At 39.4% G+C, this 24,877-nt stretch overlaps 1 protein-coding gene across 1 annotated transcript in view; it reads left to right on the plus strand.

The window, feature by feature from the left end:
- Positions 1 to 1,301: 1,301 nt before the first annotated feature.
- The window catches only part of b3galt1b (UDP-Gal:betaGlcNAc beta 1,3-galactosyltransferase, polypeptide 1b), a 61,338-nt gene continuing 37,762 nt past the window's right edge, over positions 1,302 to 24,877 (plus strand). The window contains exon 1 of the mRNA XM_034204049.1: positions 1,302 to 1,393. The gene's annotated coding sequence lies outside the window, so the exon portion shown is untranslated. The remainder of the gene's footprint in view (positions 1,394 to 24,877) is intronic.

Here is a 24,877-nt window from a genome sequence, read left to right on the forward strand (position 1 = left end):
AATATTGTATATATATTTATGGGTCATTCCAGAATTGGAGGACATTTCATGTCCCCCATATAAAAAATCTAATAATCCATGCCCAAAATGCTAAAAAATGCACTTGTTGTGTTAAACATACTTGTCTTGAGACAAAATGTATATAAAGTTGTAGAAAAAGTGGTTTCAAAATAATAAAATAATTTAAATGATCAAATAGCTCTCGAACATCCCCTAAAATGGCATTTTTCTCTTGTCCCCACTTCTTGGTGACCAACTTGCATGTCAAATATAACATTTAAAATAGGGATTTTACTTACTTTTTTTGGTATTATTCTATTGATATTTCTCCTGTAATGGTCAAATGTATTTGTTAAATCATAAACATATTTTAAATAACAGTAATTTTGCACAGAAGGTGTGTCCCTCAACATGCGTTCAACCCTGTTAACCAAACCTTTTTAGATTGGCACAGGAAGTGAAAAAACTAAATCAGATGACACAGTGGAAGTGACATCAGCAAGCCATGTGCTTGTGCCATGGGTAGAACACAACTAAGTCCTCTCTTTTATTTTTCATATTTTTACAATCTTTTCAGTCTTAAAAGAGTGTGGGAATCTGACCCACTCAACCCTGTTACTGATATTATCAGAATAAAGCATATTAATTTCAAAGTTATCTTTCTTGCATTAGATATCCAAGTTTGTCCTTGCCTTGAAAGTAGCATTACATGCTACATCTAGCAATAATTCCTGAGGTTAAAGCTCAAATTAGCATTGATTTTCAACCTTGTTACTTTCAACCCTGTTAATTAGAGTAACAGGGGTAATTCTTCATTGGAAAATATACGTTTGATGCCTAGCTGGGCAAATCACTTTTTTTGATGGTTTTTTATGTTTTTCCTAAATACATAAAAAACAATTATAAAATAAAAGGTTCATTTTTCAAAAATGTTGGTGTCTAAATTGTCCTCCAATTCTGGAATGACCCATATATATATTCAGCCTGAAAAAGCCCTTTTTTCTCGGATAAACGATAACATAAATGACCCCTACAGACTTGGCCCACTGTGTGAATGGATGCTTCCCCAGATGGACAGGACATATGAGTGAAATGTGTGTCTGGTGTGAAACAGTTTGCAGGAGTTGCCTGGAAATTCTCTCACAGCGTCAACCTAGCTTGCTACTACTCTCTGCAGTCCTCAATTTCTTTCTTTAAGCGGATTGGTTAAGGATTCATCGAATTGTACTCTGATTGGTCGGCTTTGTCTCGTCAGGTGCTACGTCAGCCCAGTTGCGCTAACCATCATGTTTTCCTCCCCCCTAGTCGAATAACAGTGCTTTAGGATGCTGGAGCAAAGCAGTAGCGTATCATCAGGACCAGAAGTCTGAGTGGGATGGAGATACTGAGAGAGGTAGGAGGAAAAAGGATGCTTTATGTCTTAATGGCGTGTTCCAGGTTGAGCTTCACTTATATTGCGGAATGCAGTACAATGTGATGCTTTTACTTTTTGTTAGGTCCGCTATGAATTCCCTCGCCAAGATTTAACGATGTCCTTCCTCATTTCCGTGCGCTCATCAGCATGTTTTTGGATGTCCCGGTTATGGTGGGGCTTGGATGACTGCCTCGCGGTCACACGGTCTGGGTCTTTAGTAATGCAGCTACTTTGTCTCAATCCCCGCTGAGCACATACTGATCTCCATCCTATTTGCAAGAGCTTTCACCTCAGCACTTACGGTTGGAAATGCGCAGGTTGTCCAGGACGAAGGGTGGTGCGGCTTTGCCAAGTTACACAGTAGCATATGAAACTTTAAAAATACGTATTTATTCATTTTCATTTGATTTTATCCTCGTTTGCAGAGAGCTTGTACCTCTAACAACACGTTTTAATCACCCGTTTAAGGTCGCACTCACCAATCCAGTCGTGTGTGTGTGTGTGTGTGTTGTGTGTGTGTGTGTGTGTGTGTGTGTGTGTGTGTGTGTGTGTGTGTGTGTGTGTGTGTGTGTGTGTGTGTGTGTGTGTGTGTGTGTGTGTGTGTGTGTGTGTGTGTGTGTGTGTGTGTGTGTGTGTGTGTGTGTGTGTGTGTGAGATATGGTGTGTGTGTGTGTGTGTGTGTGAGATATGGATTCTTTAATATATAACGTAGCCTTGGGCTAATGAATGATAACATAATATGTAAAGGGTTGATATTATCAATGTTTATAACATTTAATATTCCTATCATCATTCCCTATATTGTCAGTTTGTACATTTAATTTCTTATTCAATAATAACTGTTACTATTATTCAAGTGAATTCAATGAAACTGTGAAACCCTGTTTTTTTAAATATGTATTATGGTATGCCCACTATACAAAATCACTTGTATAGCAAACAATGTGATGACAAGAATCAGAATAGCTTTTAAAGTTCAAAGTGTAAAAGGAGTGAGCTCTCCCATGGAGCTGTGTTTTTTCTTGCTGCTGTTACTTGGTCATTTTAGATCAATATCTGGATCAGATGCTAAGCCCCTTCTCGTTGAACCATGTGATGGTTTCCATTACACGTCCATCTGCTCGTACAGGAAGTAACGTTAAGTGTCAGACTGCCTGTGTGATCAGAGGCTTCTCTTTGTTTATGTTGTTGGACCTTGTCCTCATACTATAACTCTGGGTCTGTACTCTGCAATATCATTTCTGCAAGGTGTTATTAGTCTTCTATCCCTGGTTTGAGATGTTCCTTTCCTTTTTGACACACATCAGCATTTATAGATGTTCATTTATACGTATTTTGGATGTAGCTTGTTTTGTATGCACTGTTGTGAAAGCATACGGTTAAATGTATATATATTCTTGGCATGATGTTACACAATGCATCAGTCGCTGCGTTCATTTTCTCGTCCTAATATAGCCTGGATATAGGCTTGCTCATAAATTCACATGCTTCTTTCTTTCTTTCTGACGGCCCTTTCTCCTCTTTAAAAGCACAGCTTGACAATGTCTTTACTTACGAATGTGTATCCCCTGACCTATTTGAGAATGGGAATAGGCCAGTACTTATGGCAACAACTTTAATGTAACTTCTCCTCTCCTCCCTCACATTCACATAAAGAGGCCTCTCCATTAAAGCTTTACAAGAAACAATCAGAGCAGAGACCCATTAGAAGGAACTACAGTGTTATATTACAATGCATAATTATGACTGTCTATATGCCTTATTTGTTCTAATTAGGTTAGAACAAATAAATACAATTGTGTTAATATGCACATTTAGTTGGATTGAAATATTCATTGAATCTATTGAAACTATGACAAACATGTCAAACACATCCAGACATTTAGATTCTAATTTACAACTGTAATATCTAAAACATGTTTGTTTTTTAAAAATAAATCTTTCCAGATTAGACAGAACAGTTTAGACATCTCCACATTTGCACATTTAGGTAAAATTATAAAGGACTACACTTGTTTTGACTTCTAAGGCAGAAGTTGGACTTAGCCTGCCACACCCCCATAGTCTTGATAAAATGTCTAAACTGCCAAAATAACACAAATGATATGTTTGATGGTACGTAACCTAAAGCTGTTGTAGACCTGTTGTTTCGACTCAGCTCCCTCCAAGCTGCCATGCTCAATATTTCTACAATGGGTCATGCATGTTGACATGTTATACACATTGTACATTTTATCAACGTGGGGGTGCTACAGTAAAACGTGTGTATTTCCATATTACACTTTTGCCCAAGTTGTAATCATTGTATACTATAACATCCTGCCTGATGCCCAGTGAGTGGCAGACCGGAGAATATATGACTCAAGGGTTAGTTAGGACTTTTCCCATCAGGATGTTATGATTCATTCATTGTGAATATGTTGACAACATTGCTCGTTTTATGATTTTCTTTAGTGATACTCAGTTGTATGTTTTAATAATCTTCAATATAGCAGCTCATCATCTACTTGCACAAATCAATCATTTTCCTTATTGATTCATTTATTATTTGTTTGCATTTAATGTGGCACTAAATAACATTTGTGCTTTTACCTATCATTATGACGTAAATGTTGATTGCAGAATGTAATGGCTTTAAAATAATGACCCCATCAGCATTTAGATTGGTTCCCTTAGCCTTGCTTTCATTCTGCAATTATGTCTGCCCCAAGCCGCAAGCTCCTTCACAACAAAAGACGTATACACTGCATCACTGGGCATTTCGCTAAGACGTTATTAATACTACTGGATGTTTGTTTGCTTTTGTTATAGCAGTGAGTTTAGGGTTTTGTCGTTCAAAGTAGGAATCTTATGTTGTTTCTATAGCTTTGGACAGTAACTGTTACACTGAAACAGTTGTTTACAATGTGTGAACTTTAGATTGATCTTCTCTTTATGGAAATGAACAGAGAGAACATTTGTTTTCATTTATTTAAGTTTTACAGATTGATGGAAAACAAATGCAGTGAGTCCTGTGTTGTATTTAACCCTAAATGCTAAGTTGAGGAAAGTTGAAAGCTTTCTGTTTCCTCCATAATGTTAGGGGATGGTGTGAAATCATTCTTAAAGATCAAATGCAAAGCTTCCAAATATGCTACATTTTTATAGAAATGTTGTTTTTAAGACTGCGTATATATATTTTTTATTTAAATCGAGATAATACACCCAAAAAAAAGCTTTTTATTGATCCAAAACTCGACCCAAAGCTGTCTGAATTTCTGACATGTAATTCCCAGCAGCCTCCGCGCGCGTGACGTAATAGTGGCCAAACAGTCTCTGGACCAAATATCCCGACTCGGCAGTCTTGGTCACATGTTTTTCGAAAAGAAAACTGAATTAACATGGGTTATTGTTGAGCTTTTTGTTGTACGAACGGTGCGGGATCTGGGAGAGTTTTACATGCATTTCCCAAAGACCAAATCATCCGCAAAAAATTGATTTTTTTTAGTGAATCGTGTTGGATGGCAACCGACAAAATGGAGCAAGTTGTGTTCTGACCACTTCGCGTGTGATGCATACGACGTTGATCCTGCTATCATGAAGTCTGTTGGTGGAGAAGCATTAATAGCACGTCGGAGGCTGAAACCCGGAGCCGTCCCCTCCACATTTCAGCACAAGAAACCACTGAAAGAACGAAAGAGCCGGGCGATGCAGAAACGCCAAAGAATTGAGGTGAACAACTTTTGATTAGATTTCAAAGCGCACGGAGCACAGCAGATAACGCAGATAACGGAATTGCAGTTTTATTGCTTATAGAGGTGGGCACCGTTAGATTCTGTGTCTTTACGATCATAAACAATGTGTTGGATGTGGAGCTAGGATAAGTAATAAGGGCGCTAGGAGTGATAGGTTAGCATTTTTCGCTCGGGGGTAATTCACGGTTAGCATTGTAGTTTATCTGCAGCTCATTCATCGCTCCTCCACTCATAACGGAAAATGTCGAACGTCCTACAGTCGGTGATGCAGACTTCTTCTCCCATCTCTTCCTTCACTTTCCCATAGTTGTGGCAGCACTTGTTTTCTCGGCTTGTAGGCATGGTCTGGCAGTTTCCACATCTACACCAATTCTCAGCACCCTCGGCCTCTTCCTCAGATGGCGAACTTGAATCATCGCCATCAGCACTTTCATCGGTGATATCAGGTGACGTTTCCTTGTATTTCCTCTTCGACATCAGAGGCTCGTATATATATGGTTGGATGTGTAGAGTATTATCATCTGATATTTAAGAAATGTGTTACATTTGAAATGGCAGAAAGTCTTGTTGCAAATTCCAGATAGATATTAAGAGAGGTCCCTTGGGTTTCTCTGGTGGTTATCAATAGTAGCAGTTAAGTGAATACTGTTCAAACAATACCCATGTTTGTGTTTTATATTGATTTCTCTGTTTTATCCTTTCATAAATGTAAGGACTAAAAATGGCTATAAACATTCTGGGCTGGTTGGAGTAAACAGGGTTTTATTGCTCTGTGGGGGAGGTGTAGGTATGCAGGCCTTGAGACCTTTTGTTGGAAAGTGAGCCTGTTTGGTTTCCTGCTGCGTTGCGTCTCCCAATGAGATGACCTGAAAAGATCACCAGCTGACCTAACCCCTAACCCCTCCTTCTTATTCTGGTATATCTCCTGGAGATCCCTGGCGTTCGGTCTCTCTTCACATGCTGCCCCGACCGAAAGGATCTCCGCAGCACGCGAACCAGGGCAGGAGTAGGCCGGCATACTCCTTAACCATTACAATATAATTGTAATATATTATGTTGTAATGATTGTATTGCATTGTCATATTACCATTAAAGTAGATTATTGTTTAACGGTTACTTGGTAGCTCTGGATTCCTTCCTGTATTAACCAGCTTGATAGGGACGCGCGGAGATTTGAAAAGCGGATCAGTTATCCCTTTAAATCTCTAACAGATGTCGACAACATACTCCAGATATTGGGTGGCCTCCGACTCAGAATCAGACATGATAGACGAAACTAAGTTGTACTATCGGCGGAAGCCGCTGTGAGCCGCTGCGAGCATTTTTCGCTCGGGGCTAATTCAGAGGCTCACTCAGAGCGCCTGGACTTTATTTTTCTAAACCTCTCTAAAAAGGTCAAATTCCACTTGTTTTGCATCAATCTTGATACAGGGTACTTATTATATGTTATAGTTTGGATTCCTAAAGCTTTTAGTCTATAGTCTACTCAGAATCAGACATGATAACGAAACTAAGTTGTACTATCGGCGGAAGCAGCTGTGAGCGATAAGCCAAGGTTTGTTTGTTTGGCCACTGTGACGTCACGCGACGCCATCTTGCGGAGGAGCGGCTGAGAAAATAAATCGTCGGACTTGGTGTTGGGGGTTGAACAAAATAAATATTGCGCATTGCCAGACGCATATTATCTCTGATTTTAATACTGCAATATCTTAGATAGTGTTGTAGCTATATGATTTCGATTTGACTGGCAATTATAAAAAAAACCTTTGCATTTGATCTGAATTTCAGACCAAAAGTCCCAAACTCTAAATCTACTTCCAGATACGGTAACAGGGAAAACATACTAAAACTATGATTTGATGGAAGACTGTTTTACATAAATGTATCAGAATTGTTATTATCACAGTGTGGGGCAACATTATCAGTTATCAGAGACATGTAGAGAAGTAGTTGTTCATATTGATTTTCAGATAGTGAGCATCAGGCAATGTGCAAAGGCCCACAAAGCCTCTGCACTAAAAACAAACTGAAACCTTGCCTTTGATTAAATGTATTATCTCAACAGATTTCACATAACTGTATTAGAGTAGTTGAAAGCAGTAATATCAAGTTTAAATACAAAATATTAGCTACATTTTATTGCTTTCAACTAACGCTTATACAATTATGTGACATGTTTCTGTTTTTTGAGTGTGCATAGTTTGTATTGTTTTATCATGAAATGTGGCAGTCAGACAAATTCAAAATCGAATTGTACTTGTATGGAAGCTGGCATCACAGGTGGGGAAGGAAGAGATAGGCCGGAGATCGACGTATCCCTTGGCAGATTTCATTTCAAACCTTTATTTATACAGATAAATCCCATTGAGATCATTGATCTCTTTTTCAAGGGAGACCTGCTAGATATATCACGCAGTCTGTTCTTCTTCTCTCGGTGTATAACGAAGTCTGCTGTCCGGTTGTTGCCTCTTTTGAAGGCAGAGGATGAATGGACGTGAAAAGGGTTTGTGTTGATAAAAAAGAAAAAAGGGTGTCAAGATATAAAGGCGCAGTTTTTGATACTATCTCTAGATGCACAATGACAAATTTAAATAGTGTGTACTACAGGCCACTTTCTCTTACACTCAAGAACATCCTTAGAGAGCTATCCCTTCGAGGACAATATCCCCCATGGTTCTTGAGTGATGATTAGACCACTTTAGCCTCTAATTATTAGCATTAAAACTGTGAAGCTGCCTTGTGTCTAGAAGAACCGCCATTACAACCTCCATCCCACTTCCTTTTCACAGGACCCATTCAAACAGGCTTTCCAGTAATAAAACATTTTCCAATCCAATCCATTTTATTTATATAGCACATTTAAAAACAACAGAGTTGAACAAGTGCTGTACATCAACAACTGTATAAAAACATAGCATAAATACATAAAAACAGACAGGACATGAAACAAATATAATACACGAGACAATGAAACCAGATCAGAAGCCACAGACTGAAAAACTCTGCTATATGACGTAAAAACCTGGTAAAAACAATACAAAACACTAGTAAGGTAAAAAATAAATAAATAAAAACCACATTTAACAGCACAAGTGTCACCTACAGTACAGTAAAAGCCAGGGAAAATAAGTGGGTTTTTAAACGAGATTTAAAAACAGGCAGAGTTGGAGCAAGTCTAACCTGGAGGGGTAATTCGTTCCATAACTTTGGAGCTGCAACAGCAAAGGCTCTGTCTCCCCGCTGCTTTAGCCTCGATTTTGGGACTACCAGAAGGAGTCTGTCAGCAGACCTCAGTGACCGTGTGGGTGTGTATGGTTTTAAAAGATCTGCCAGGTATGGTGGGGCTAAACCGTTTAGGGCCTTGTATGCGAACAGTAACATTTTTAATTGTATTCTAAAATGGACTGGTAGCCAGTGTAAAGAGGCGAGTACAGGCGTAATATGTTCACGCCTGCCTGTCCTTGTAAGGAGGCGTGCAGCAGCATTCTGGACCAGCTGTAGGCGTGACAGGGAAGCCTTGGTCACTCCAATATAAAGAGCATTGCAGTAATCCAGTTTAGTGGATATAAAACAATGTATTACTTTCTCAAAGTCATTAAAAGAAAGGAAAGGCTTGACCTTTGCTAAAAGTCTTAGCTGAAAGAAGCTGGATTTTACCACAGAGTTAATCTGTTTGTCTAGTTTAAAATCACGATCAATCCGTACACCCAGGTTTGTGACAATGGGTTTCACATATGGGACAAGAGAATCCAGCACAGGTGGGGCATTGGGACCACCACTGGGTCCAAATATTATGACCTCTGTCTTTTTTTCATTGAATTTAAAAAAGTTCAAGGCCATCCAGGCTCTGATGTCCTGCAGACAGTCAGACAGGCGTTGCTGAGGGTTTGGGTCATTTATTTTCAGGGGCATGTAGATTTGCGAGTCATCTGCATAAAAATGAAATGAGACACCATATTTCTTAATGATAGCGCCCAGGGGGAGCAGGTACAGGGAAAATAAAATCGGCCCAAGAATGGAGCCTTGGGGTACCCCGTACGGGAGAGGAGCAGAGGAGGAAGTAAATTAATTAAGATTTACATTAAAACTTATTTCAGACAGATACGACTTAAACCAGTCTAGAGCAGTACCACTGATTCCCACAAAATGTTGCAGGCGAGAAATGAGAATACTGTGATCTAGTGTCAAAGGCAGCTGTCAGGTCTAAAAGTATAAGAACAGCACTGTTCCCAGAATCAGTAGCTAAAAACAGGTCATTACAAACTTTTAAAAGAGCAGATTCAGTGCTGTGGAGGGGTTTAAACCCAGACTGGAATACCTAAAGAATGCCATGCACATTTAAGAAGGACTGCTTCAGTACCACTTTTTCTAAAATGTTGGACATAAAAGGAAGTTTAGAGATAGGTCGAAAATTGTCAAAAACAGAGGTGTCCAGGTTTGGTTTTTTAATCAAAGTTAAAGTTACATTTTCATTTAAAGTCATTTTATTGTTCAGTAAAATAAATTAAGTTGTCTAAATTGGATTTGAATGTTAATTGTATTGTTAAATCGTGACATACCCATACCCATACCCAATGCTTGTGTCTTATTTTTACTCAGCAGTTATGCAACCTTCCCACAACATGTTCTCCAAAACATCAATACTGTTACAGAAGAGTAATCTTTCATTTGAGTAATCATTGGCAAAAAAATGAAATGCACTGCATCTAAGATCAAAACTTCAATAATTCCAAGTTACTATACCTCCCTTCAATTATATTTCCTGTATGACATGTATAGCATTCACCTGTTTGTAACCACATACTGTACGTCCCAGCTTTAATCAATGTGATCCTCCTACACACACTGTAATTACTTTTTGTATTAAATCTTTTAATGAGACTCTGGAACAGCCTTCAAGCTTTGTTAAGTAGTCTTTTTTCTTATTAATTAGATTCCACTTACTTATGGGAATGCAGTGAGAACTATTACAATTTCGAAAAAGCATTTTTTTTGTATAATTCTACTAATTCCATTTTGTCTTTAATGACACTTTTCTTTGTGCTTCCATGTAGTGAACATCATTTCAACTGAAGCTGCACTTTGGAATAAGCAGAGTGAAATATCGGCTTGGTAATTTTGTTCTCGCTATATAAATGTGTTGTCTTGTTAAGCATACAGCTTTTATTGACAGATTAGTTCAAGAAATAAAACATCATGATCAGTGGTAGGCGTTTTTCCTATTCCATGGATAGTAGAAATGCATTTCACTGCAAGGCTTCCAGGAGCAATTCCAGCCCATGACTGGTTTGTACATACCTTATTAGAGGAATGAGTCTGAACTACGGCCTGAAGTTTGACTTGATTTCCCCAGTGACCAGCAGACCAAACCAGTTTTATTGCTGTGACAAAAAGAGCCCTGGACACTATAGGAGCTCTGACCCTCAGATGCTAAAGCTGCTTTTGGTTCTGCTGCTGGAACGAGCTAACATCTTGTCTCATGTGATTTTAATGGAAATGTGTAGCAAGCATCGTTTTTTATTCAAGATGAAAAAAGCACTATTTATTATAATAATACACTCATGTAGGCTCGGGGCTTAACTGGTTAAGGCTAATACAACTAGCACAGTAATAAGTATTATTTTCATTTAAGGAGTCATTCAATCATTAATGATTTTCGACTCAGCATCTGCTGCTTTGGCTCATGTAATTTGCTCATGTCTGTTTCCAGTCCAGCTGGTATAGTGAAATACTCTCTACTGTAACTGAGCTGTGTTGTAATCCTTTAACATATATTGTCGGTGAGTGACAGTCGGTCTCAGTCAGCTGAGCAACTTCTTTAATCTCAGAGCCCAGCCAAAATCGTATATTTCCTGTCACTTCTACAATTCTGAATGCCTCCCAAACCGACTTTTACATCTTGACAACAAATGGCTCTCTTGGGAAAAATGGGCCAGAAACTTCACAACTTCGAAGACATTTGTGGTCCAAAATGCAACGTACAAAAGTCTGATTTTGAAACTTCAAACATCTAGTGCACACACACTGAGAATGGACTTTGCATTAAAGTAGGAGACATTTTTTTTAAAAGGAACCAGTATTTGCATATCCTTTCAATGAGGAGAAAATAGCAAACAAGAACATTTAAGTGGGTCATTTATTTTCTAGAAAAAACACATCCGACAAATTATTTTTTAAACATGTCTGGCAGGGACCATTCATCATACTCTGGTTGTCATGCACAGATGGTGTAAGATTTAAAAAATGTGTCTCCGAAGGTAAAAAGCTGGCATTGAATCTAACCCTGGGTTTTTCAAAATATATCGACCTTCTTGAGGGGTTTTCTATCCTAAATATATATATAAAGCAACTATGTATATTAATATACATTTGGACATCAGTGTTTGCAGTCGGTATGTGTTGATAATTACAAAATAAGATTTTAGCCCCACTGAGTATATTTGTGAGGTCCATTTTGAGCTAGTTGTGTTGGGTTAGTTTACCAGTTGGTTTCTATCTGTTTTATCAGAAAGAGGCAGCGCTTCATCTGATGCAGTGTGTGATTTTGTTAAGTCAGTATCTTGTACTTTTTGCCAGCAGGACCTAGTCACTCTGAGTCTTTGAGGGTCCCCTCCTTAAAACTCCCACTGATGTCAAAATGCTGAGTAGCAATATGCTGCACTAGGGTCAGCCAGCCAGTTAAAGACTTTTAGTTATTACATCATCACTGCTCATCCTGATCCCACTAGCTTTAATTTAGCTTGGTCGATTTTATAGAGCAAAATCTTTTTTAGGCAAATAATACATTTACGGACAATTGTTTTATTTACTAATGACAAATGTCAGGTGCCAGGTTCTCAAATATGAGAATATACAAAAGTATAGGGTATAATTTGGCAGAAAATATAAAATCACCTTACCAAGAGAGTTCCACATAAACATACCTGCAGGATGTTTCATCTGTTTTGTTGCCACACAGGAACACCGTCCCTCGGTCCCTGGTGTTAACTTCATTGTATTTTAATAGTTTGATGAACAGAATTTACCTTTCATTCAAGAAATTCAACAGAAAATCTCTGCATTGGCTTTTTACTGCTGTCACAGCTTTGTTCTATTGCCAAAGGGCAAACACAAACAAGCTAATTGCACATTATTATTTTTTCATTTATGAGGTCAGACACCATATGAGCTGTGCTTGTATAACAGCCTCTAGCACAGTAGTGGCCAACCCGCGGCTCTCGAGCCGCATGCGGCTCTTTGCCCAGTCTCATGCGGCTCCTCAGTTCATATCGAATTTTAATTGTGTTTTTTTTTTTTTGCGCATATGTATCCCAGTTCACAAAGGGTTATCAACACACAAGTTCCAGCCCAATCGTTACACAGAGTTTTCAACAAAGAAGTGCTTTAGCCAATCAAAATGCAGATCCTGCAGTACTGGAGGCGGGCTTTACTGCACTCGCGATGTGACAGTGAAGGGAGAGATCTGCTTCCGATTGGCAGAAATATAACTCAGATAAAACCGTAATAACTCAATATAATGTTGTCAAATCAAAACGGTAACAATTTGCAGTTGTATATGTGTATGTGAGAAGGCCTGCTCCCGGAAAGCTGGGTACTGGCACAGAAGGCCTCCCGAATTTGGTGATTCGCGGTAAAGAAATAAACAAGAGAGAAAGTGCATCTCTGTCAGCAGAGCTGTCAGTCAGAGGGTTAGGTAAAAGTTGAGATGTCATGTGAGGAGAATTAACAAAAATACACTTTATTTATTTTCATTTATTTTTAAATAACTGTCATGAATCTGTGTGTGAGATACAGACAGGAAGAAAAAAGTCGCAAAGATCGCAAATGTGCCCTTTCATGCATTTGAGCCCCTTCCACATCCTCTGCACATTTCAAGAAGCAACATGCATAGTAAGATAACTACTTTTTTCAAATGTTTTTAACTGAGAGTTTGTGTGTGAGACACACTATTAATGGTTGACTATAACTGGCCTCTGGTCTTAATACTGGTAGGAGAGGTTTAAGTCCATTTCTGTCAATATCATGGACTGTGACATTTATAGGAAATCTGGCTGAGCGGAGGTATGTGTTTCTGTATGTGTGTGTGTCAATTATTGTTCATTTTTAGATTGTCACATTGTCACATTTTGTATGTGTGAGAGATAGAGAGGGGCACATAGAGGAAGAGAGTGAGGGAGCACACAGAAAGGCTGAGAGCAAAAGAGAGAAGGAGAGAGAGAGAGAGGTCGGGGGACATACACCCAGCATGTGTTATGTATGATGTGGCTCTTTGCAGTAACGCAGGAAAATTATTGGCTCTTTACCTCTGATTGGTTGGCCACCCCTGCCATAACATAATGTGGGGCTAGAGAGAAGACAATAAAATGTTTACCTTTCTTTATTCCTGCAGCGATAAGGCAAATGTGAGACTGGCCATCTGGGAAGACAAAAAGTGTTAACATCTCAAATGTGAGAATCACAGGTGCTTCCAATGTAAAGCCTGTGCATATTTACTGTAGCAAGTTGCACAATGGAGAGCAAAAGACACATTGTAATGGCATGTCCTGCATAATGCAGACAAAACACAACAACAGCAAAATGGACTTAACTACACATAAAGATAACTGTGAGAAGTGGAACATGCACAAATCAGCATATTGTAGTTTATTTGAGGTGACAAATATCTGTTGGGTTCTCCTTCAATATGTTTAAAAAAAACATGCTTTGGCGTGGTGTAAGAGCAAGTATTTGTATATGTTTTTTTTATATTATATTATTTAAGTCAGACCATAAGAGCACAGAGGAGAGCCTGTCAGAGGGGAATACCAATGTTCTAGTAAAACATTGATTCATTTTCTTGCATATTATGTGCTTGAGTGTGCTGTGTGTCAGTCTATAATGACATTAGTGTCAACATCATCAAGCCAAGTCTTGATGAAGTAGCCTGCCTTCTTCTGCCTTTTGATCTCAGCGCTGTTCCTCTCTCTCTGGGGCACCGAGCATCAGGACAGCCTGCGAAGGTGACACTGTTCAGCCCCTTGCAAAAAGAAATGAACAGCCTTCCTGGAATTTATATAACTTAACATCCCTAGCCACTCACTGGAGTGGAGCCTAATCTAAATCAAACTATCCAAAAACCTATGGAGACATTCAGACAAGGGAACCGGAAGTGCTGAAATGCTAACACATTCCCGGGTTTTAGGACTCCTGCAGCACTCAACATGAATATAAAAAGGCAGGGCCGGCCCTGACCAATTTGCTGCCCTAGGCAAGATTTCAAACTGTATTCTTGTTTATTAATAACTACTTTTTTGTACTGTCATATAGTATTTTATACCTGTTTTTCATCTGTTCTCTTATTTATTTGTATAATGATCATATAAAGCTGTGCCTTTACCTCAATGAACTGAGGTTATCAGAGCCTCTCAGTCTTTCAGGAGAGAGCTCTCTAAAGCTCTCCCCCCCGCGGCCGCTTACACAGTAAATTCCAATGTTAATAAAAGCACACAGAAGCTGTATACGTTTTTTGGGAGTTTGATTTATTTAAAATTAACAAGAATACAAAATTAAAACCTATAATTGCACACTAAAACCATTATTTAAAAAAAGAACTATTTCACATAAACCTCTGGTTTTTACTGAGGCTAGGGCAGTTCAACTTGATTTGGGGGGGGGGGGGGTGCGCCATAGTTTATTGGCACTGTACGCAATATAGGCGTAGTTCTGTTAGTTTAAGATAATAAGATGTACTTTGTTGATCCAAAATCAGGAAATTGTATTGTTATGAAAAAAATAAAAATGTTTTTTAATATTTATTTTTTTTCTCCACAATTTTTGGCGCCCCTGATGGGTTAATGCGCCCTTAGCATTCGCCTATACTGCCTATGCCAAGGGCCTGCCCTGTAAAAAGGATGTGAGGCATAATGATTTAAAGAAAATCCAAGGTATACAGTACAGTCATTCAAATATAAAGACGACTGCAGAAAAAGCTTAACTCTTGCAGAGCTCTGTTGAATTTGTGTTGGTTGATTTTGTGTTTCTTGTTATTTATTTGGATTTCTTAGGCTACAAAAACAACAACATTATCCTTGCATAACTCACGCCCCTACCACAAGGCGAAAGACTTGTCTTTGAGTTGCTGCCGTTTAGAAATCTCACTGAGCCACAATTCAGATTTTTGTTGGAGTGGATGATGGTCCTGAATCCTTATATCCAAACACTCTGGAGCTGTAACTGCAGAGGCTCCTTGAAAAGGGAATCTTGAATTAAACAGAAACATTTGTGCAGAAGGAATCAAGGAAATCCAACCTATTCCCCAAAGCATTCCTCCTGAACACTTGTTAGTCTGTTGGTTATTCTGACGTGCCTAAAAAGAGCTCTAGGGAAGATGGTATTGGACTGTTGTTCTCCATAAAAATGTTCTCACCTTATCAACTTAATCGTAGATGATGATTTGCTTTTTAGCCATGTAATGACACCTTTTGGTTTTTCAAGAACAAGATAATTTGATCTGCGGCAGGCCTTTTCTCCCTCAGAGGAGAGAAAAGGTTGCAACTTGGTACGCAAACATCTGTTCAGCGATATATTAGAGGGGAGAGATATCCAGTTAGACACACTTAATGAGAAAATGTGATTGAAATCAACTGAGACAGGGGATGCTATTGATCTGGTGCAGGGGATACAGAACGGTATTGTCATGTGTCTGAGAAAAAAATGATGATGTCCTCCTCTCGCTTGTTGAAGCTCCTCTGTGAAAGGCATCAGTACATTTAATGGAAACTGGTATCTTGTGATTTTACTTCTTGGTGGTGTAATCATCAGTCAACCGGTAATTGTTTGAAATAATTATGATTAAGAAACAGAAGCACTGAACAAGATTTTAACTAGAGGTGATGGTGGCAATTGACAGAGGAAGAGAAATGGACCTGGTTTTAATCGGTCTTTTTGCAACAGGCTAATATCAACACAAGACTAAAGAGCTCTTGAAGGCTTGAAAGCGGAATTGGGGTACATTTGGCAGGACTTAATGGATGGAAGCAGTGAGAATAAGGGAGCGTTGGGCTTTTGTCTAGCTTAAGGGACCTCTAGTTCAATACAAATATATTTTTGAAACGGGATCTTTTTGGAGAAAAATCCAGCTTTGCAGCTTTCATTGCGATTGCTTTCCCAGCCATGGGGTGTTGTGTAAAAAGCTATTCCTATGGGCCAGTCTTTTACTGCAGGCAGCAGAAAGATGACTTTTTCAGATCAAATAATTATTCATAAATAACAGTCTGAAAGAAGCATGCCGTCCTAGACCACTTGGGGTAAATTACATTAAAAGCTTTTCAACACAGATAAAAAATAAAACGGTCCGCATTCATACCAGGAAAACATAATTGGTCACTTTAAACGGCCTTTAAAATGGTCATTTATAGCTGCCTAATGCATCTCTGTGTGGGAAAGTATAGTTGACAACATTGTGACTCTTCTCAGAATCATTCAGGTTAAGGCATTATAACTTAATATCTGCCATAGGGGAACATAATGTAGATAGTGGATCATCACACCTTTTTTTGGAAACAAATTAGTATAACAAAGACAATCACAATACCACATAAACTACAAATAAAGCTTAACTGGACAATTACTCTATTAGTATAATTATTTAAGAGAAAATCCCCCAAAAAAATATATTGTTCAAAATAAACAAAGTCTATGTAATAAATCCTAACACGCCCATGATGTGGCATCACTTGGTAAAATCTGATTGGCCACTTCCTGTATTAAGAGGGTGCATATTTTGCTCTAGTTTGACAAGAAAATGTTAGTTTCTAAGATGTTAAAGGACTACTTCGATGTAGCTACAAGCTGTTCTGCTCTTATAATGGTCTTTCTTCTTATTTTCACCAAACATTGATTGGCCTGTCCTGCAGCGAGCAAAGAAAGGTAACATCTCTTATAACAAGTACATTGAGTTGGAATTGTTTTTTTTTAAAGAAATGTTATACCAGACCAATATTGTTGGAGACCATTCAAGAAGAAATACTCCAGCGGTGGTTTAACTGAAACAAGGAGAGCATTCATTTTATTTCAGGGGATCAAGTCTTCTTCATTATCCTGTGCCAGGCATATTAACCTGAATAGGTCCCAGTGTGATCTTAAAGCATTAGTTTAACTGACTCGTGAGTTTGTTTTGATTAGCATCAAGCACAAAATAATTTGTTATCCCTTCGGTTGCAACTATAGAGGTTCAATGTATTTAAACTCTTAGGTGCAGCAAGAGAAGAATGCTTTAGTTTGCAAATAAAGTCCTCAAAATAATTAAGTTTGGATAATAATTATCCAAACTTATTATTATTTTGAGGACTTTTTTTGGATAATAATAATTATGAGAGACTGTCATGGTTGACACGTCTCATAAACGTTGCGTGGAAGTCGGAAACAGTACCGAAGGAGTGGCAGACCGGGGTGGTGGGGATCAGAGGGTGTGTGCCAATTACAGAGGCATCACACTACTCAGCCTCCCCGGGAAAGTTTACTCTAAGGTACTCGAAAGGAGGGTCAGGTCGATTGTCGAACCTCAGATTGAGGAGGAACAATGCGGATTCCGTCCTGGTCGTGGAACGACGGATCAGCTTTTTACTCTCGCAAGGATCCTGGAGGGGGCCTGGGAGTACGCTTATCCAGTCTACATGTGTTTTGTAGACTTGGAGAAGGCGTATGACCGAGTTCCCAGGGAGTTACTGTGGGAGGTGCTGTAGGAGTATGGGGTGAGGGGGTCTCTACTCAGGGCCATCCAATCTCTGTACTCCCAAAGCGAGAGCTGTGTCCGGGACCTCTGCAGTAAGTCGGACCCATTTCCGGTGAGGGTTGGCCTCCGCCAGGGCTGCGCTTTGTCACCAATCCTGTTTGTAATATACATAGATCGGATTTCGAGGCATAGTCGTGGGGGAGGGGGTCTGCAGTTTGGTGGACTAAGGATTGCACCACTGCTTTTTGCAGATGATGTGGTTTCTAATGGCTTCATCGGTCTGCGACCTTCAGCACTCACTGGATCGGTTCGCAACCGAGTGTGAAGCGGCTGGGATGAGGATCAGCACCTCCAAATCTGAGGCCATGGTTCTCAGCAGGAAACCGATGGACTGTCCACTCAAAGTAGGGAATGAGTCCTTACCCCAAGTGAAGGAGTTCAAGTATCTCGGGCTCTTGTTCTCGAGTGAGGGAACAATGGAGCGTGAGATGGGCCGGAGAATCGGAGCAGCGGGAGCGGTACTGCAGTCGCTTTACCGCACCGGTGTGACGAAAAGGGAGCTGAGCCAGAAGGCAAAGCTCTCTGTCTACCGGGCCATTTTCGTTCCTACCCTCACCTATGGTCATGAAGGATGGGTCATGACCGAAAGAACGAGATCGCGGATACAAGCTGCCGAGATGGGTTTTCTCCGCAGGGTGGCTGGTGTCTCCCTTAGGGATAAGGTGAGAAGTTCAGTCATCCGGGAGGGACTCGGAGTTGAACCGCTCCTCCTTCGCGTCGAAAGGAGCCAGTTGAGGTGGTTCGGGCACCTAGTAAGGATGCCACCTGGGCGCCTCCCTAGGGAGGTGTTCCAGGCACGTCCAGCTGGGAAGAGACCAAGGGGTAGACCTAGGACCAGGTGGAGGGATTATATCTCTTCGCTGGCCTGGGAGCGCCTTGGGATCCCCCAGTCAGAGCTGGTTGATGTGGCCAGGGAAAAGAAAGTTTGGGGCTCTCTGCTGGAACTGCTACCCCCGCGACCCGACCACGGATAAGCGGGAGAAGATGGATGGATAATAATAATTATGGGCTTTTTTCTGAAATGTATTCCTAAAGCTGAGTCGATATTATTTTATGAGCATCTAGTGTGGGAGCTGTGTTTTATGATGATGCAAATTTTCCCTCCAACATATCCGCCTCCATTATTTCGATTCACTCAAATATAACTTTTTTTACATTTTCCCTGATATTTTGACCTGCTTTTCCTTTGTGTGTTTCTTTCAAAAGGAGAAGCTGCGGTGAATGGTTAGATTGAATATTGATTTTCAGTAAAGGCGAACTTTCATATGGTGCACTGTTACAATGTAGAATAGATGCTCGTGTACAGTTCGTGTAGGACGATAATAATGTTTCAATAGTCTACTTCTGGTACCCGGAAAATAAGATCTATATGAGATGATGGACTCTTGAATCCCATCACTCTGTATACACCAGGCTGATTTGAAATCCCTGGCACTGTGGCTTTTTATACATCTGTAATGTTGATTTGGAAAAGTTTGGATTCTTTATGTTTAGCTGTATTAAGCTGTTATATAAAACACTGTTATGTTGCATAACATATGATAATAGCCATGGAGTTGTAGGATGCTCTATAGCTCTAATCAATAGGCCACTTTGCGGAAGTTACTCTCCTATAATGAGCACAGGGAAAATTTGTAATAGGAAATGTGCATACACCTGCTACAGCTTCCTCATTAGCATGGCCTTGCCTGCCCGTGAGGTTATTATGTGATGCAAGTCATGGCTTGCTCTCCTTGAGGTCAACATTAGCCAGTCTTCCAGAATAATGAAAAGGAAAAGCAGTGAGGAAATAAAAGCTTTCCTAAACTGCTTTTCTTTCAGTCAGTGACAGTTTATAATTCAATATTGAAAAAATAATCAAACGGCTCAAACAAAATACTACAAATGCACGTCTAAGTGGCGTCAAAGCAGTCCAGAGAGGGGAACATGCCACATTGTTTCATGCCATGGTTTCTTGTGAGCGTCCTCTCACTAATGATGTCGGACAGGGACAGCATGAAAGATAAAGGTTAATCACTCTGTGTCTAAGTGCTCAGAGACGTGAATCCTTTCTGCAGTGTCGTCCTTTGTATTCCAAAAGAGTACCTGGGGCTCCTTGTTTCCCTCTGTAATTGCTTTGTAGAAGGGCAATGTTTCAGGACAAAGTATAGATAAAGGATATTTTGTGTTTGTACTCTCATCAGCATAAAATACTTTTGCTCTCAGGATTTTCAATTCATTTCTCAGACTAATTCAGTAATTTCCCTCCAATTGTTGATTTCAATGCAGTCCTTTTCGATAATTCAGCTATAAAATGTTCAAATAGTGACAGTTTCACACATGTCAGCCAAAGGTTCAGCAGCACTTATAAAGAGCCTTTGAGATTTGGCTGTACTTCATTTTTTTAAGCCAGAGGTGATAAAAGCTTCTCGATATACCCTGGCCTGTACCTCCATGTGTCAGTGTAGAAAGTGTAACAACACTCTTGTGCAACAAGCCAATAACATGCATACTGTCCATGCTGTGAAGTTGAGATGAACCACCCAAGGCTGTGCCGTTAGGAATTTTGTTTGTAACCTGGTGGACCACAGATTGGTTAAGTTTATTTTCTGTTATAAATACTTTTTTTCATAATGTATGCAGAGCTTTACTTCATCTTCCTAACTAAGTATTTGATGTACAGAAGTCCTCTGGCACACACTTGTAATTTGGGGATAGATGAATCAAATCGACTCACTGTGACTTGCCGCGACACCTTGTCTTTTATCAAAGAGAGTTATTTAAACAAAGCTGAAGTGAACACATTGTGTTTGTGAGATTTGTGGCTCTCCGGGCGCTTTCTGGCTTACGGATTGGTTTTCTGTCAGCCTGTTTTTGTCTTGATTTAGTTTTTTTGTCCTTGAAGGAATAAACCAATCCTAAACTGAATAGACTGAAGAAAAAAATAGACATTCACCCAAAACATGAGCTGCTCTTTTGTTTGTCCCTATTCTGGTGTTCAAACTTTGTTTTCTTCTTTTGTTTTGCAGTCACAGAGGTATGAATAAAACATAGTGAAAGCATCTTTTTACAACTGAGGGAGCTTTAGAGCGATCAGATTTCTTAAGGTGCAAACCGTACAGAATCTTAGTTTGAAAGACTAACAATTATCAACTGTACAAACATGTGGCTTGGTGTAATTGCACCTTTTAGAGCAGTATTGACTGAGGCAACTATATACATATAGTCAGTGTATAACCTACACTATGGTGGTTGACACGCGTCCAGTTTGAAGAAATAGACAGGAGTTACAGGACAAGAGCAAAGTGATGTACTTCTTTTCATGGAGGCAGCAGCAAAAGGTTTTTTAGCCACTTAAAAGAGAGGTGTGCCTAAAAATGGTGTACGCTATTTTTAGATGATTTTCACCACTTTACTCTGCACTCAGACAGTCCTTTCCAACAGGGGAATTAAGCCATTATATGCTCTTTTTATCGCTATCAGACTCAATTGAATGTTCCCTTTCAGAACATTGAAGACATCTTTGTGTGACTTTGTATGAATCCACATTAACCCTTTAAAACACCAGAGAAAGAAACACTGTCCCTTTAGGCTCCAGCCATAACATTTTGTTATACATCTCCCTTTGTCACATTGCAGCCCACACAGAGGACCCTATATATATTTAGTTCATATGTCCAATGCTACATATGATCTAGTTACATCAATGCACAAACTGTTTTCATATTCTGTAAGATGATATTTTGTTACGTTTTTCCGCAGCACATTCTCTACTGCAATCTGTCTGAAAACGAAATTGCAATGAAACTGCCAAGACATAATGAGAGACAGTAACTGTGATGAATATACTTCTTTAATTACTCTGCAGTTCTATTACACTCATCATTGACTGTCAGCACTAATTATTATCTGATTATGTATTGGTATTAGCAGACAATAGTGGAACAAGTTACAGCTTATCCTCTTGGTTCACGAATGGACTTTCGTATTGTATTGGAAATTAGTCCTTCAAAATCCTGCATTCATACAATCTGATGGAAAGTAGAAAGGGGTCATATCAGTCTGTGTGAGATCTCTTTGGACAGCCAGTTCCACAATGAACAGTGGCTTTGGACAGACCTCTTAATTGTAAGGACATTGGCCTTTCCTTTTAAAAGCTGCCATGAAACAATGTACTGCTTCAGAGACTTCCCTGCTAGAGTGTTCACAGTGCTTCAAACAGAGAGGATACACCTTGATCCAGCTGTGGGGGGAGGGGGCTCCTGTCAGAGTTGAGTGCCTTGTCTTTGATTGTAACAGGTAACAGGGTTTGCTATAGGCGAGGTAGAGTACTGGGGATTATGCATTGAGTTTGAGTCACAAGAGGTGCTGAAATACAAAAAGGAAGTTGTTTTCTGCAGCTAGCAACAAGATCACAGCGGCAAGAATAAACAAACATAGGGTAAATTGTTTGATACAGGATCTGGGAACCTTTGTTGACACATTCAACAAAGTAAGAATTGTCTTTTCATCTAATTTGAACCTTTTTCATGAGGTATTTTATTTAACAAAACTAGGGTAGCATATTGTGAATGGGGGATAAAGGTTGTCACATTTGTGTTACATCAGTCATATTTGGGCATTGGGCAGGATGGCATTTAACCAGACACCTTATTTAAATAATAATTGACACTATACTGTACATACAATTATATAAAAGTACATGCCTTAAACCTGCATTAACACTCACACTGTCTGTTTTTAAATCGCTTCTTAAAACCCACCTCTTCTCCTTAGCGTATTGACGTTTTCGATTGTTGCTTTTATTGCTTTTAAATTGTCTATTGTTTTTACTTGTACTTGTTTTATGGTGTGTGAGCTGTGCTGTGTGTAGGTTTTTGTAGGTTTTGTTTGTTTATTTGACTGTACAGCACTTTGGTCTGGAGGTTTTAAAGTGTGAAATGCCCAACTGTCCACCACAACCCTTTTGTTATAAAAATGCATACATATTGTTGTATGCATTGGATCAAGCAACCAAGTGTTTCTCTGGTAAAGATAATCTCCTCTGGACCTGCTGCTCCATTATACAACAGGGACTTTAACAGTGGCTGAGCTCGAGACAGAGAGCCAGAAATGCAGATTAGAAGTGACACCAGATGTGAACAGGAATAATAATGCAGAGGTAAATAGAGGGTGAATGAGAGAGAAGCAAGCATGCTTATTAAATGTGTTCCACCAACTCAGACCAGACAAAGTTTCCGGCTCATGTATAAAGCATTTAAATTGATAATGCATAAACAATTCTACTTTGTGGCAGGCTGAAACAGGTATATACCCATGTATATTCAATAGTAGTGATTATACATGGCTCTACACAGGCATCACAGCAATATATACAGCACATACATACAGTACCTGATGTCAGTGCTGACCCTGAATGGAGAAAGCACAGCCTTGATGTGGAGAAGGAGCCAGCTGCTCAGGAGGAGAGCGTCTGTTTTCTCTCAGAGGCGGAAACACAGCCACACTTCCTTCCATACGGCACACAAACCAAATAAACATAAGCACTAATTATATTGTGTATAGAAACCTGCTTCTTACTCTGTTCTCAGAGGATCATTACTTCTGCAATAGTGACAGCATTCAACAACCTCTTACTGCTAATTTGAGACAAACATTGTTTCCCTCAGTTTAATAATAGGATTTATTCTCAAGACTATATTCATTGTAAGAATAGAGAATTAGGTTTTCCCAATACTTGTATTCTAGACTGATGATACAGATAAATAGTGTTCCAGCATTAGTGGTTATTAGTTATTAGTGTCATGTATTGGTGACATTTAACTGTCTAAGTTTTTGAGTAATTTGCTCTTGTTGATTCTGAATTATAATTATTTGCGGAGTCATCCATTTTGAAGTCTGATTTTAAACTTAAAGAAAAAGGACATTACTCACTTTTTTCATAATTGTTAGTTGAATAAATCTTAAATAATACACTATATGCCTGCCGTCTGAGGCACTATGTCGCTAGAGAGGATGTTTTATTATCCGCGCTCGGTAAAAGTACATTTTAGTCGCTCTTGCGGGTGTATTCAGATGTGCAGCCGAACTGCCAAATGAAAACAAATGGCAACGTGTATTTTAAAGTAACAATGATGTTTCATTTCCACTGGACACACAACACAGAGCCGTGCACAGAACCAAAGGTGTGCAGGTTGAATAGGAGGAGAAAGTGTGGAATGGTGAATATCTTAATTTGGAAACATGCTTACCTCTCACAAGGTTAACATTCTGGGACCTGACTTACTGCAGGAAAAGAGGACACAGTGTTATTTGCTCCGTCTTAAAGACACGAAAAACCAGTAGCATTGTCTTTCTTTCCTGACATACAATCATATTTATCTGAACCTGCAGCCATGATGAATGGCTGGCTGTTGTTGTGCTTTGCATACTTCCTCTTGGCATGAGTTCTGCAGCCTCTCCATTTTGAAAAGTACGAGATTTTATTTGCCCTGCTGTGATGGATATGGATTTTCTCTGTCGACTCAGATACCCATCAAACCCATGTTTATGAACAGTTCACATAAATCTCCAATATGTCCTTAAGCCTATATAGAACAAGGTGTGCACTTCAAAAGCAGTAGTTGACATTTTGGAAAGAACACTTTCTCGCTTCCTCACTGAGAGTTAGATGACATCAAATGTCCATCTCTTAAATATAAAGCCACAGCTAGGAGATGGTTCATTTATCTCAGCATGAAGACTGGAAACAGATAGCCTGGCTCTATTCAAAGGTTAAAAAAAATCAGCAGGCAAGGAACAAGACATAATGAACTTTAGCAGTGAGCAGATTTTTTTTTGTGCTTCCAGTGTTTATGCTTGGCCAAGCTTACCTTGGTTAATTTATGACAGTGTTGAATCTTTTCATCTTACTAGTGCTGTAGCGACGCGTCGACGTCGTCGACGCGTCGACTTCAAAATATCGTCGACGACATATTT

The sequence above is a fragment of the Gymnodraco acuticeps genome, unplaced genomic scaffold, assembly GCF_902827175.1.
Source record: "Gymnodraco acuticeps unplaced genomic scaffold, fGymAcu1.1, whole genome shotgun sequence".
Lineage (NCBI taxonomy): Eukaryota > Metazoa > Chordata > Actinopteri > Perciformes > Bathydraconidae > Gymnodraco > Gymnodraco acuticeps.